At 44.7% G+C, this 15,070-nt stretch overlaps 1 pseudogene; it reads right to left on the minus strand.

Moving 5' to 3' along the window:
* Positions 1-15,070, minus strand: part of LOC120032457 — a 103,784-nt pseudogene that overhangs the window by 75,868 nt on the left and 12,846 nt on the right.

Here is a 15,070-nt window from a genome sequence, read left to right on the forward strand (position 1 = left end):
AATAATGTCACACCAGGTTCACATGTTTTCATGTGTAACAAATGAAATAGTATTTGTGACATGCGCAGAATTCTACATATGTAGACCTTACAGTGGAATTCTGACTTACAAGCCCTTAAAACCTCTTTAGCGCTAGGGGTCAGATTATTATTATTTTTTTTAAATAACGTTCCCAAGGTAAACGGACATTTTCTCTGGCCCAGATCGTAGAATTATCATATAATTTATAGATTAGAAAACACTCCAAAGTTTCCAAAACTGTCAAAAATATTGTCTGAGTATAACAAAACGTATTCTGCAGACGAAAATCTAAGCCGGAAGTGGTTTTTTAATGTTTTTAATCTGTTTCCTGGACCGTCTATCTTCCATTTAAAGGGGTATCAACCAGATTCCCTTTCCAATGGCTTCCTCAGGCTGTGACCAGGCTTTAGACATAGTTTCAGGCTTTTATTTTGAAAAATGAGCGAGATTTTTCAAAAGTAGTCAGGTGTCCTCTGAATAGTTCCTGCGCACGAGAGAGGAGCTCTCCATTTTCCCTTTCTCTCTTAATGAATAGGTTATGGTCCGGTTAAAATATTTTTGATTATGTTTGTTAAAAACAACCTGTGGATTGATTATAAAAAACATTTGACATGTTTCTACGACCATTACTGATACTTTTTGGAATTTGTCGAACGGAACAAGGCTTTGGTTTCTGAACATAATGCGCAACCCAAATTGCGTTTTTTTGTGATAAAAGTAATATTTATTGAACAAAAATAACATTTGTTGTGTAACTGGGAGTCTCGTGAGTGCAAACATCCGAAGATTATCAAAGGTAAGCGATTCATTTTATTGCTTTTCTGACTTTCGTGACCATGCTAATTTGGGGCTAGCTGTTGTAGCATTGATTGATACACTCACAAAAGCTTAAATTTCTTTCGCTGTAAAGCATATTTTCAAAATCTGACACGATAGGTGGATTAACAATAAACTAAGCTGTGTTTTGGTATATTTCACTTGTGATTGCATGATTATAAATATTTTTTGTAATATTTATGCATTTGGCGCCCTGCAATTCTAGCGGTTGTTTAGGAAAGTGATCCCGCTAAAGGGATCCGTAGCGCAGAGAAGTTAACACATTTTTCTTAAAACTAAATTGTTGGTTAAGTAAAAATTAAGAAATAAAAGTAACAAATAAATAAAGAGCAGCAGTAAAATAAAAATAGCGAGGCTATATACATGGGGTACCGGTACAGAGTCAATGTGTAGGTAGGGGCACCGGTTAGTCGAAGTAATTGAGGTGTTCCTTTCAAGTCCAGCGGTGTAAATTACTTAACAAAAATGTATTTAAAGTACTCCACTACATTCTGTTTATATGTGTTTTTTTTGTATCTGTACTTTTACTCTTCCTGTATTTCTTTACAACTTTTAAATTTTACTTCACTACATTTCTAAAGAAAATAATGTATTTTTTACTCCATACAGTTTCCCTGGCACCCAAAAGTACTTTAATTTTAAGTTTAATTTCGAATGCTAAGTCTGACAGGAAAATGGTCCAAATCACACTTATCAAGAGAACAACCCTGGTCATCCCTACTGCATCTGATATAGCGGACTTACTAAACACATGCTTCGTTTGTAAATTATGTCTGAGTGTTGGAGTGTTCCAATGGCTATTTCTTAAATTTAAAAAACAAGAAAGTTGTGCTGTCTGGTTTTTAATTAATGGAAGGTCAAATAATTTATACTTTTACCACTGATACTTTACCACAACTCTATTAAAGGACATTCTACACAAGGTGTCACTTAATTTCTTGCTATTTGATGGGAACTAGCCTCTACCCCGCCTACACACCTCAAGTTAGCTCTTTCATGCCCACAAAAGGCAACATCAAAAATGGCTCTCTAAAAATTGCTCTTCTTGGATTTCACCTCTCAAACTCTGGTTTGGGGAGCAACCACCATAACCACCACTCTACCAGAAAGACAGAGACTGGATGTCAAGGGGTACTTGAAAATAAACAAATCAAAGACAACATTTCAGAGGTTGGAGAACGTACTTCTTGGATCCACCAACCGTTCCTCAATCTTCTTCTGATGACTACAAGCATAGATTATGAATCTTCAAAACCTACACTATAGGATGGATGTGTTTAGGAACGGGGGACGAAATTCGAAAGGGACGTGTTTTCAATTACCAGCAAATAAACCCTAAAAATGTTATACCATCATCTTAATGTTGGAACTTTGTCCATAAATTTGCCTACTACTGTCTATAAGCTATCATAACATGTGGGTTTTGTCTTGGGGACAAGGTATCGTAATGCCTTTGAATGGTCTACAAAGCATGCCCCCAGGTAAAAGTAGCCATCTGCAGACAAGGTTTGTGTCTAATCCAAATTAAAGTTTGTTACTCCATGACATATCACAACACTATTGAATTTACATTCTTTACAATGATACTGGAGTCTGACTATTTTTTGGCCCTTCCTCTGACACCGCCTAGTTTATACAGTAGGTCCTGGATGGCAGGAAGCTTCTACCCAGTGATGTACTCGTCCGTCAGCAATCAAATTGTATTCATAAATCCCTTACAACATCAGCCGATGTCACAAAGTGCCATACAGAAACCCAGCCTAAAACCCCAAAACGGCAAGCAATACAGATGCACCACACTGCCAGGTCTCTTACCTCCTCATAGCCTGGTTCCTCTCTAGGTTTCTTCCTAGTGGCTTCCTAGTGTGGAGTGCAATAGAGATTGCATCATCTGTGGATCTGTTGGGGCAGTATGCCAATTGGAGTGGGTCTAGTGTTTCCGGCATGATTGCTTGATGTGAGCCATTACCAGCCTTTCAAAGGACTTCATGGCTACCAATGTGAGTGCTATGGGGCGCTAATCATTTAGGCAGGTTACCTTTGCTTTCTTCGGCACAGGGACTATGTTGGTCTGTTTGAAACATGTAGGTATTACCGACTCGGTCAGGGAGAGGTTGACAATGTCAGTGAAGACACTTGCCTGGTAATCAGTCTGGCCCCGCGGCTTTGGGAATGTTTACCTGTTTAAAGGTCTTGCGCACATTGCCTATGGAGAGCCTGATCACACAGTCTTCCGGAACAGCTGGTGCTCTCGTGCATGCTTTAGTGTTGCTTTGCTCGAAGCGAGCATAAAAGGCTTTTAGCTCATCTGGTAGGCTCTCGTCACAGAGCAGCTTGTGGCTGGGTTTCCCTTTGTAGTCATGAATATTTTCCAAGCCCTTCCACATCCAACAAGCATCAGAGCCGGTGTAGTAGGATTCAATCTTAGTCCTGTATTGACGCTTCAGGACAAGTCTCTGAATTTCCTTGAGTGGGCCAGCCAGAACCCTGACTTGAATCCAATCTAACATCTCTGGAGAGACCTGAAAATAGCTGTGCAGCAACGCTCTCCATCGAACTTGACAGAGCTTGAGAGGATCTACAGAGAAGAATGGGAGAAAATCCCCAAATACAGGTGTGGCAAGCTTGTAGCATCAGACCCAAGGCTGCAATTGCTGCCAAAGCTGTTTCAACAAAGTATTGAGTAAAGGGTCTGAATACCTATGTAAATTTAATCACATTTTGATTTAATAAATTGGATTTAATTTCTAAATGTCACACCCTGATCTGTTTCAACTTTCTCGTGATTGTCTCCACCCCCCCCCAGGTGTCACTTATTATCCCCCCTGTCTGTGCCAGTTTGTCTTGTATGCTTTTCAAGGCAACCAGCATTTTCCCTTACTCCTGCTTCTATTCTCTTTTGCTAGTCCTCACGTTTTTCTTTTACCCTTGCCTGTTTTCTGGACTCTGTACCCGCCTGCCTGACCATTCTGCCTGCCACTCTGTACCTCCTGGACTCTGAACTGGTTGACATTTTACCTTTCCACGACCATTCTCTTGCCTAGCCCTTTTGGATTGTTTAATAAATATCAAGACTCGAACCATCTGCCTCCCATGTCTGCATCTGGGTCTCGCCTTGCTCTTATACTAAACCTGCTTTTGCTTTGACATTGTTCGCTATTGTGTGTAGATTGATGAGAGAAAACCAATGTAATCAATTGTAGAAGGCTGTAACGTAACAAAATGTCAAACAAGTCAAGGGGTCTGAATACTTCCCGAAGCACAGTAAATATTGATAAGTCACCTTGTACCAAATATTTTTTTAACCACAGTTAAATTCAGAAATGGTAGGTTGAGACTAATACAGTCAGGATAGTATAACGTATCCCATCATACCCAAGACATTTAGTACAGTCTTCCAATACATTAATCAAGAGTCAATGACTTTATACCATTATGGTAGTTAAGGCTTTTTAATGCCACTGATGGTAAACACCAACTGTGTGTCCAAATTCCTTTTCATCAATATAATGGTTAACGTTCTCTGTAGAAGTTGCAGAAAGGAAAATACCTACTGTAGCTATGTAGGCTTCTTGCTGGTTACCAATTGTCACAAAAAAAAAACATAATAGGTTGGCTTTTAAATTCCAAATTAAACTAGCATGTGCATTTCTCTAAGAACCTAGAGGTAAATCTCAGTAAGATAACTGAAGAAAAAAAAAGTTAACTGAAATCCACTATCATTCGCTTATGCCAGCTTAACCATAACCCATCTATACAGTTCAGTATTGCAATATTATTACATTATCGGGGTACTGTTACTTTAATTACATTTGACTATATAAAACAAATACCCTACAAGTAAAAGTATATAATTAACAAAGTACTGAGTAAAAATTGTTTTAAAAATCCAACATGCCTTAGATATTTGGTCAATTTTTCTGTTACCTTAATGTTTTCACACATTACCTTTCCCTTTCAATTTAAGGGAGAAGTAGCAAATGTGCTGTAGGAAGTAATTTCATTGGTTGCAACAAAGGCACATCTGTGTGGGCCAAAAAAAATACCATAATTTCTATCAGCATGTTAAATGCACAACCAGAGTGAAACAAATTCGAGACCACCTTTACTCCACACACAGAGACACGTACAAAGCTCTCCCTACACTTGGCAAATCTTACCATAATTATCAGGTATGAGGGTAAGACCCATATGCAGACCACATCGAAGAAACAATAGTTTAATACTCAAACAGGGGCAAGCAATAGTAACTTTAGTTAACTCTACCGACATGAACATACTACCTCAACCATCCGGTGCCCCCGCACATTCACTCTGTACCGGCACCCCCCTGTATATATTGTTATTTTTTAATGCTGCTCTTTAATTACTTGTTACTTTTATCTATTATTCTTATCTGTATTTTTTTAACTGCACAGTTGGTTAGGGGCCGTAAGTAAGCATTTCACTGTAAGGTCTATACCTGTTGTATTCAGCGCATGTGACTAATAAAATTTGATTTGACAGTACAAGGCAGGCAGGAGTCAGTAACCAGAGGTGTGGCAACGGTACCGGACGGCAGGCAGGCTCAGGTTTTGGGTAGGCAGACGTCAGAAACAGGAGACAAAGAGCTGTGACATATGAGTTTAACTCTGGACACATTTCCTGGAGGTTGATACCCCTGGAAACACTTGAACGGAGATAGGCCCGTGGCAGAGCAGGGTAGGGTGTCGCGGGCGTACTCGACCCACACCAGCTGCTGGCTCCAGGTGGTGGGGTTGGCCGAGACCAGGCAGTGCAGAGTAGTCTCTAGATCCTGGTTTGCTCGCTCCGACTTGCCATTGGACTGGGGGTGGAACCCAGAGGACAGGCTGGCTAACGACACAATGAGGGCGCAGAATGCCTTCCAGACCCGGGATGAGAACTGAGGCCTCCGGTCGGAGACCAGGTCCACCGGCAGTCCACGGATCCGGAAGACGTGCTACACCATGGGCTGGGCCGTCTCCTTAGCCAAGGGGAGTTTGGGGAGAGGAATGAAGTGGGCGGCTTTGGAAAACCGGTCGACCAGTCAGGATGACAGTGTTGCCCTCAGACGGGAGGGTGTGGGGGAGAAACCCGTGACAAAATCCAGGGATATGTTGCTCGGCTCTCCATTAAAGCGTTCTGGAGGAGGTAACCTGGGGTTCCCAGGAAGGTAGAGTGGCCGGTGGGACGGCGCTGCTAACCGCCGAGTGACTGAGGAGCGGTGGGGTTACCCCCGTGGCAGGCTGCCCTCCAGAGAACTCGCAGATTTGCTCTAGCAGCATGTCCAACGCCCGGGTATGGCGGGTCAGTAACCAGAGGTGGGTCAAAGGTACCAGATGGCAGGCAGGTTCAGGGTAGGGGTAGGCAGAGATAATAAATCAAACGGGAAGCAAAGGTCCAGGTCGACAGGCAGGCAGAGGGTTCAGGTGGGCAGGCTCAGGGTCAGGCAGAGTGGTCAGGCTCAGGGTCAGGCAGAGTGGTCAGGTAGGCAGGCACAGGCTCAGGCAGAGTGTTCAGGTGGGCAGGCACAGGGGCAGGCAGAGTGGTCGGGTGGTCAGGGTCAGGTGGTCAGGCTCAGGGGCAGGCAGAGTGTTCAGGCTCAGGGTCAGGCAGTGTTCAGGTGGGCAGGCACAGGGGCAGGCTCAGGGTCAGGCAGGGTGGTCAGGTAGGCAGGCACAGGGGCAGGCAGAGTGGTCAGGCAGAGTGGTCGGGTGGTCAGGCTCAGGGTCAGGTGGTCAGGCTCAGGGGCAGGCAGAGTGTTCAGGCTCAGGGTCAGGCAGTGTTCAGGTGGGCAGGCACAGGGGCAGGCAGAGTGTTCAGGTAGGCAGGCTCAGGGTCAGGCAGAGTGTTCAGGTGGGCAGGCACAGGGGCAGGCAGAGTGGTCAGGTGGTCAGGGTCAGGTGGTCAGGCAGAGTGTTCAGGCTCAGGGTCAGGCAGAGTGTTCAGGTGGGCAGGCACAGGGGCAGGCAGAGTGTTCAGGTGGGCAGGCTCAGGGTCAGGCAGAGTGTTCAGGTAGGCAGGCTCAGGGTCAGGCAGAGTGGTCAGGGTCAGGCAGGGTGGTCAGGTAGGCAGGCACAGGGGCAGGCAGAGTGTTCAGGTAGGCAGGCTAAGGGGCAGGCAGAGTGTTCAGGTAGGCAGGCACAGGGGCAGGCAGAGTGTTCAGGTAGGCAGGGTCAGGCAGAGTGGTCAGGCTCAGGGTCAAGCAGAGTGGTCAAGTGGGCAGGCTGAGGGTCAGGCAGAGTGTTCAGGTAGGCAGGCACAGGGGCAGGCAGAGTGTTCAGGTAGGCAGGCACAGGGGCAGGCTAAGGGCCAGGCAGAGTGATCAGGCTCAGGCAAAGTGGTCAGGTGGGCAGGCTAAGGGTCAGGCAGAGTGTTCAGGTAGGCAGGCACAGGGGCAGGCAGAGTGGTCAGGCAGAGTGTTCAGGTAGGCAGGCTCAGTCATTAATATGCATGAGGACCAGAACAACATGTCAGAGAAGGGAGGTTACTGTATTAGAGTGGGTCCTACATTTCTGAAATGGACAAAATGTCCCCCATTTCCACTTTTATTTAAATACAGAACCATGTTAACAATATGTTGACTATTCTATATGGAATGTTTATAATATATTAGAATGTGTTGCCTTGTCCCTCTGAGTTCTACATGGAACAGGTCAAAGTTCTATTTACATTTGGTCAGTTCCATGATCTCATTCATTCTATTCTACAAACCCATTAAATGTACACTCTTGTCAGCTGCATCAACGGGGTACTGAGGTTCCAGTGTTCTAGACTAGAGCTCTCCCTACTGGCATCTCAACATTACTGCACCATCCTAATAATAATGTCCTCAATAATGTTGGGCTAATAACAACATTACAAACTGGAAATGAATCGGATAGAATGGTAAAACACAACACTGTGTACTTGACAAAGTCACATTTAAATCACACAAACACTGATGTCTGTAGTATTACAACATGCCACTATCATATTATGTTACACTGTTGACCCTTGTGTACAGTACTGGTAGTAGCATTAGTTAGCAGAGGCATCAGTATCATCATCACCATAACCTGCTGTATTGACTGCTGCTGTCCATATACTGTATAGTCTAATGTAGCCTGTTATCCATATATAGTCTAATGTAGCCTGTTATCCATATAGTATAATGTAGCCTGTTATCCATATAGTATAATGTAGCCTGCTGTATTGACTGCTGCTGTCTATATACTAAATAGTCTTATGTAGCCTGTCATCCATTTATAGTCTAATCTAGCCTGTCATCCATATATAGTCTAATTTAGCCTGTCATCCATATATAGTCTAATTTAGCCTGTTATCCATATATAGTCTAATTTAGCCTGTTATCCATATATAGTCTAATGTAGCCTGTTATCCATATATAGTCTAATGTAGCCTGTTATCCATATATAGTCTAATGTAGCCTGTTATCTATATATAGGCTAATGCAGCCTGTTATCCATATATAGTCTAATGTAGCCTGTTATCCATATAGAGTCTAATGTAGCCTGTTATCCATATATAGTCTAATGTAGCCTGTTATCCATATGTAGTCTAATGTAGCCTGTTATCCATATATAGTCTAATGTAGCCTGTTATCCATATATAGTCTAATGCAGCCTGTTCTCCATATATAGTCTAATCTAGCCTGTCATCTATATATAGTTGTCATGACTTCAGACGAATTCGTCTCCTCTCCTTGTTTTGGTGGCGTTTGGAGGTCGACGTCACCGGCTTTCTAGCCATCGTCGCTCCATTTGTTCATTGTTCCATTTGTTTTGTCTTGTTCCCTGCACACCTGGTTTACATTCCCTAATCACACTGCATGTATTTATTCCTCTGTTCCCCCCAATGTCTTTGTGTGAAATTGTTTTGTTACGTGTTTAGTGTGATGCGCCAGACTGGTTTTTCCCCCCGGGTATCGTATTTTGACCCGTTGTATTTATTTGTCATACATTTGTATATTTGTGAGTGTTTTCACACTTATTGAATTTTACCTGTGGCTGGAGGATTTTGGACGCAGTTGCGTCTGTCTTTTGTGCTTTTGCCAAATAAAAGTGCGCCTGATCACAACTCACTGCTCTCCTGCACCTGACTTCGCATCAGTAGCACACAACCCTGACAGAATTTCACACCACCCATGGAGGCAGCAGGAGCAGGTACCCCGGTCAGAGGAGTCGACGAGCGCATCCGGGAACACTCGGCAATGCTGCATCATCTCAGTGCCACGGTGGATCGCGTTGTCCAGACCATGGACCGTTGGGAGAGACAGGAAGTCTCTCCAGTGCCTCGACCAGCGCAACCGGAGTTACCTCTACCCGTCCCTCCTGGATCCAATCCCAGTGGGATGCGTCTCTCCCTTCCCAGGGAGTATGGTGGGACGGCAGCACGGTGCCAGAGGTTCCTATTACAGCTGGACCTATACCTGGCCACCGTTCACCCAGCTCCCTCGGGAAGGGAGAGGGTGTCCGCCCTCGTCTCAAGCCTCTCGGGGAGAGCTCTGGAGTGGGCAAACGCCGTGCGGGGAGAAGGAGACGCAGCGTTGGACCACATCGAGGAGTTCGATGTGATAAGACAATAAGATGTCTTATCTGCATAATATGCCTATGTGATATACTTGTTATTAGAATGTATCCCTTTGGACTCTGGTGGCAGTTGCACTTCTTCCCTCAGCTGGGGCTCAGTCACTTGGGGCGCAGAGAGGGGAGAGGTCAGGGTTGTCTTTCACATATCCCTGGTGCTATGCAGAATATCAGACAGGGAAGAGGACAGGATGGAACATTGTCTTCATATGTGAATGTGTCTTTACCTGTTCTTAAACAATGTGAAGGGATGGCGTGATTAATGGGGAACCAATTACTTGTCTCCACAATGTCTGTGCTCAAGTCACTCCCTCCTTTGGCATTGGGGGGAGGTGTATGTCAGTGTCTGGAACCATTGTATGTCCTCTCTGATGTTGCACTTATCCTGGGATAGTGTATGACCTAGAGGCTCACTCCCCTCAGTGAGCTTGTCCAGGAGTGGGGTCAAGAAAGGGTTTTACTTGAGATGGGGGTATCTAGAGTTGACAATTGAGTTATGCCATTGGATGAGTTGGTGTTTTTGTGCTATAAAGTACCAGGAACGAGATTAGAACCTCGTTTTAGGGGCCAAACTGAACGATAATTTATAGTGAATGCTATCTGGCTACGGGATACTCCTTTCTCATTTATAAAGTCTCACTTTGTGAACTGTTCCTAATATCTGTGGTTTGTTATGTCGACTAGGGGGTGGATCTTTGCTATAAAAGATCTCAGTAGCCATTGTGTTGTCACTCTCAATGGTTCATGAGAAATGGTGAATCGTTGAAAGTCATTGCTATTGCAAAGCTCTTATGATTAAATATTTAGTTTAAGTATAACTCTGACTGGTGTGATAAGTTTGTCTCTCCTTATTTGGTAGTAAAGAAATGAACCACCACACCTTCTTTAGACTAGTTGAGTATCTGGAGCATCAGCATTTGTGGTTTCGATTTATTTGTTATTCTTATCTCTTGCTTTTTGGGGGGTATTTTCTTAAAACTGCGTTGTTGGTTAAGTGCTTTTAAGTCAGCATTTCACTGTAAGGTCTACCTACCCCTGTTGTATTCAGTGCATGTGATAAATACAATTTTGTTTGATTTGATTTAATACTACTCCTAAACACAACCCACAGTCACCGTGTCTCATGTTAATACTACTCCTAAACACAACCCACCATCACTGTGTCTCATGTTAATACTACTCCTAAACACAACCCACCATCACCGTGTCTCATGTTAATACTAATCATAAACACAACCCACCATCACTGTGTCTCATGTTAATACTACTCCTAAACACAACCCACCATCACCGTGTCTAATGTTAATACTACTCATAAACACAACCCACCCTCACTGTGTCTCATGTTAATACTACTCCTAAACACAACCCACCGTCACTGTGTCTCATGTTAATACTACTCCTAAACACAACCCACCATCACTGTGTCTCATGTTAATACTACTCCTAAACACAACCCACCGTCACTGTGTCTCATGTTAATACTACTCCTAAACACAACCCACCATCACTGTCTCATGTTAATACTACTCCTAAACACAACCCACCGTCACTGTGTCTCATGTTAATACTACTCCTAAACACATCCCACCATCACTGTCTCTCATGTTAATACTGCTCCTAAACACAACCCAACATCACTGTGTCTCATGTTAATACTACTCCTAATCACAACCCACCATCACCGTGTCTAATGTTAATACTAATCATAAACACAACCCACCATCACTGTGTCTCATGTTAATACTACTCCTAAACACAACCCACCATCACCGTGTCTAATGTTAATACTACTCATAAACACAACCCACCCTCACTGTGTCTCATGTTAATACTACTCCTAAACACAACCCACCGTCACTGTGTCTCATGTTAATACTACTCCTAAACACAACCCACCATCACTGTGTCTCATGTTAATACTACTCCTAAACACAACCCACCGTCACTGTGTCTCATGTTAATACTACTCCTAAACACAACCCACCATCACTGTGTCTCATGTTAATACTACTCCTAAACACAACCCACCGTCACTGTGTCTCATGTTAATACTACTCCTAAACACATCCCACCATCACTGTCTCTCATGTTAATACTGCTCCTAAACACAACCCACCATCAATGTGTCTCATGTTAATATTACTCCTAACACCACCCACCATCACTGTGTCTCATGTTAATACTACTCCTAAACACAACCCACCATCACTGTGTCTCATGTCAAAACTACTCCTAAACACAACCCACCGTCACTGTGTCTCATGTTAATACTACTCCTAATCACAACCCGCCATCACTGTGTCTCATGTTAATACTACTCCTAAACACAACCCACCATCACTGTGTCTCATGTTAATACTACTCCTAAACACAACCCACCATCACTGTGTCTCATGTCAAAACTACTCCTAAACACAACCCACCATCACTGTGTCTCATGTTAATACTACTCCTAAACACAACCCACCATCACTGTGTCTCATGTCAAAACTACTCCTAAACACAACCCAACATCACTGTGTCTCATGTTAATACTACTCCTAATCACAACCCACCATCACTGTGTCTCATGTTAATACTACTCCTAAACACAACCCTCCATCACTGTGTCTCATGTTAATACTACTCCTAATCACAACCCACCATCACTGTGTCTCATGTTAATACTACTCCTAAACACAACCCACCATCACTGTCTCATGTTAATACTACTCCTAAACACAACCTGCCATCACTGTGTCTCATGTTAATACTACTCCTAAACACAACCCACCATCACTGTGTCTCATGTCAAAACTACTCCTAAACACAACCCACCATCACTGTGTCTCATGTTAATACTACTCCTAATCACAACCCACCATCACTGTGTCTCATGTTAATACTACTCCTAAACACAACCCACCATCACTGTCTCATGTTAATACTACTCCTAAACACAACCCACCATCACTGTGTCTCATGTTAATACTACTCCTAAACACAACCCACCATCACTGTCTCATGTTAATACTACTCCTAAACACAACCCACCATCTCTGTGTCTCATGTTAATACTACTCCTAAACACAACCCACCATCACTGTGTCTCATGTTAATACTACTCCTAAACACAACCCACCATCACTGTGTCTCATGTTAATACTACTCCTAAACACAACCCACCATCACTGTGTCTCATGTTAGTGTCACTTCCGGCGCCGAAAAGAGATGGCCGCCTCGCTTCGCGTTCCTTGGAAAATATGCAGTATTTTGTTTTTTTACGTGTTATTTCTTACATCGGTACCCCAGGTAATCTTAGGTTTCATTACATACAGTCGGGAGGAACTACTGAATATACGATTAACGTCAACTCATCATCGTTCCTACCAGGAATATGACTTTCCCGAAACGGATCCAGTGTTTTGCCTTCCACCCAATACAATGGATCTGATCCCAGCCGGCGACCCTGTGCGACGCCGAAAAAGGGGCAAACGAGGCGGTCTCGTGGTCAGGCTTCGGAGACGGGCACATCGCGCTCCACTCCCTAGCATACTACTCGCCAATGTCCAGTCTCTTGACAACAAGGTTGATGAAATCCGAGCACGGGTAGCATTCCAGAGAGACATCAGGGATTGCAACGTGCTCTGCTTCACGGAAACATGGCTAACTCAAGGGACGCTAACGGAGTCGGTGCAGCCAGCTGGTTTCTTCATGCATCGCGCCGACAGAAACAAACATCTTTCCGGTAAGAAGAGGGGCGGGGGGGTATGCCTTATGATTAACGAGAAGTGGTGTGATCATCATAACAACACACAGGAACTCAAGTCATTCTGTTCACCTGATCTAGAACTCCTCACAATCAAATGTCGACCGCATTATCTACCAAGGGAATTCTCTTCAATCATAATCACAGCCGTATATATTCCCCCCCAAGCAGACACATCGATGGCCCTGAACGAACTTTATCTGACTCTTTGTAAACTGGAAACCACACACCCTGAGGCTGCATTCATCGTAGCTGGGGATTTTAACAAGGCTAATCTAAAAACAAAACTCCCTAAATTCTATCAGCATATCGATTGTGCTACCAGGCCTGGAAAAACCCTAGACCATTGTTATACTAATTTCCGCGACGCATATAAGGCCCTCCCCCGCCCCCCTTTCGGAAAAGCTGACCACGACTCCATTTTGTTGATTCCAGCCTACAAACAGAAACTCAAACAACAGGCTCCCGCGCTCAGGTCTGTTCAACGCTGGTCCGACCAATCTGAATCCACGCTTCAAGACTGCTTCGATCACGCGGATTGGAATATGTTCCGCATCGCGTCCAACAACAATATTGACGAATATGCTGATTCGGTGAGCGAGTTCATTAGGAAGTGCATTGACGATGTCGTACCCACAGCAACGATTAAAACATTCCCAAACCAGAAACCGTGGATTGACGGCAGCATTCGCGTGAAACTGAAAGCGCGAACCACTGCTTTTAACCAGGGCAAGGTGACCGGAAGCATGACCGAATACAAACAGTGTAGCTATTCTCTCCGCAAGGCTATCAAACAGGCTAAGTCCCAGTACAGAGACAAAATCGAGTCGCAATTCAACAGCTCAGACACAAGAGGTATGTGGCAGGGTCTACAGTCAATCACGGATTACAAAAAGGAAACCAGCCCCGTCGCGGACCAGGATGTCTTGCTCCCAGACAGGCTAAACAACTTTTTTGCCCGCTTTGAGGACAATACAGTGCCACTGACACGGCCCCCTACCAAAACCTGCGGGCTCTCCTTCACTGCAGCCGAGGTGAGTAAAACATTTAAACGTGTTAACCCTCGCAAGGCTGCAGGCCCAGACGGCATTCCCAGCCGCGTCCTCAGAGCATGCGCAGACCAGCTGGCTGGTGTGTTTACGGACATATTCAATCAATCCTTATCCCAGTCTGCTGTTCCCACATGCTTCAAGAGGGCCACCATTGTTCCTGTTCCCAAGAAAGCTAAGGTAACTGAGCTAAACGACTACCGCCCCGTAGCACTCACTTCCGTCATCATGAAGTGCTTTGAGAGACTAGTCAAGGACCATATCACCTCCACCCTACCGGACACCCTAGACCCACTCCAATTTGCTTACCGACCCAATAGGTCCACAGACGACGCAATCGCAACCACACTGCACACTGCCCTAACCCATCTGGACAAGAGGAATACCCATGTGAGAATGCTGTTCATCGATTACAGCTCAGCATTTAACACCATAGTACCCTCCAAACTCGTCATCAAGCTCGAGACCCTGGGTCTCGACCCCGCCCTGTGCAACTGGGTCCTGGACTTCCTGACGGGCCGCCCCCAGGTGGTGAGGGTAGGTAACAACATCTCCACCCCGCTGATCCTCAACACTGGGGCCCCACAAGGGTGCGTTCTGAGCCCTCTCCTGTACTCCCTGTTCACCCACGACTGCGTGGCCATGCACGCCTCCAACTCAATCATCAAGTTTGCGGATGACACTACAGTGGTAGGCTTGATTACCAACAACGACGAGACGGCCTACAGGGAGGAGGTGAGGGCCCTCGGAGTGTGGTGTCAGGAAAATAACCTCACACTCAACGTCAACAAAACAAAGGAGATGATTGTGGACTTCAGGAAACA

This window comes from Salvelinus namaycush, chromosome 39 (assembly GCF_016432855.1).
Source record: "Salvelinus namaycush isolate Seneca chromosome 39, SaNama_1.0, whole genome shotgun sequence".
Lineage (NCBI taxonomy): Eukaryota > Metazoa > Chordata > Actinopteri > Salmoniformes > Salmonidae > Salvelinus > Salvelinus namaycush.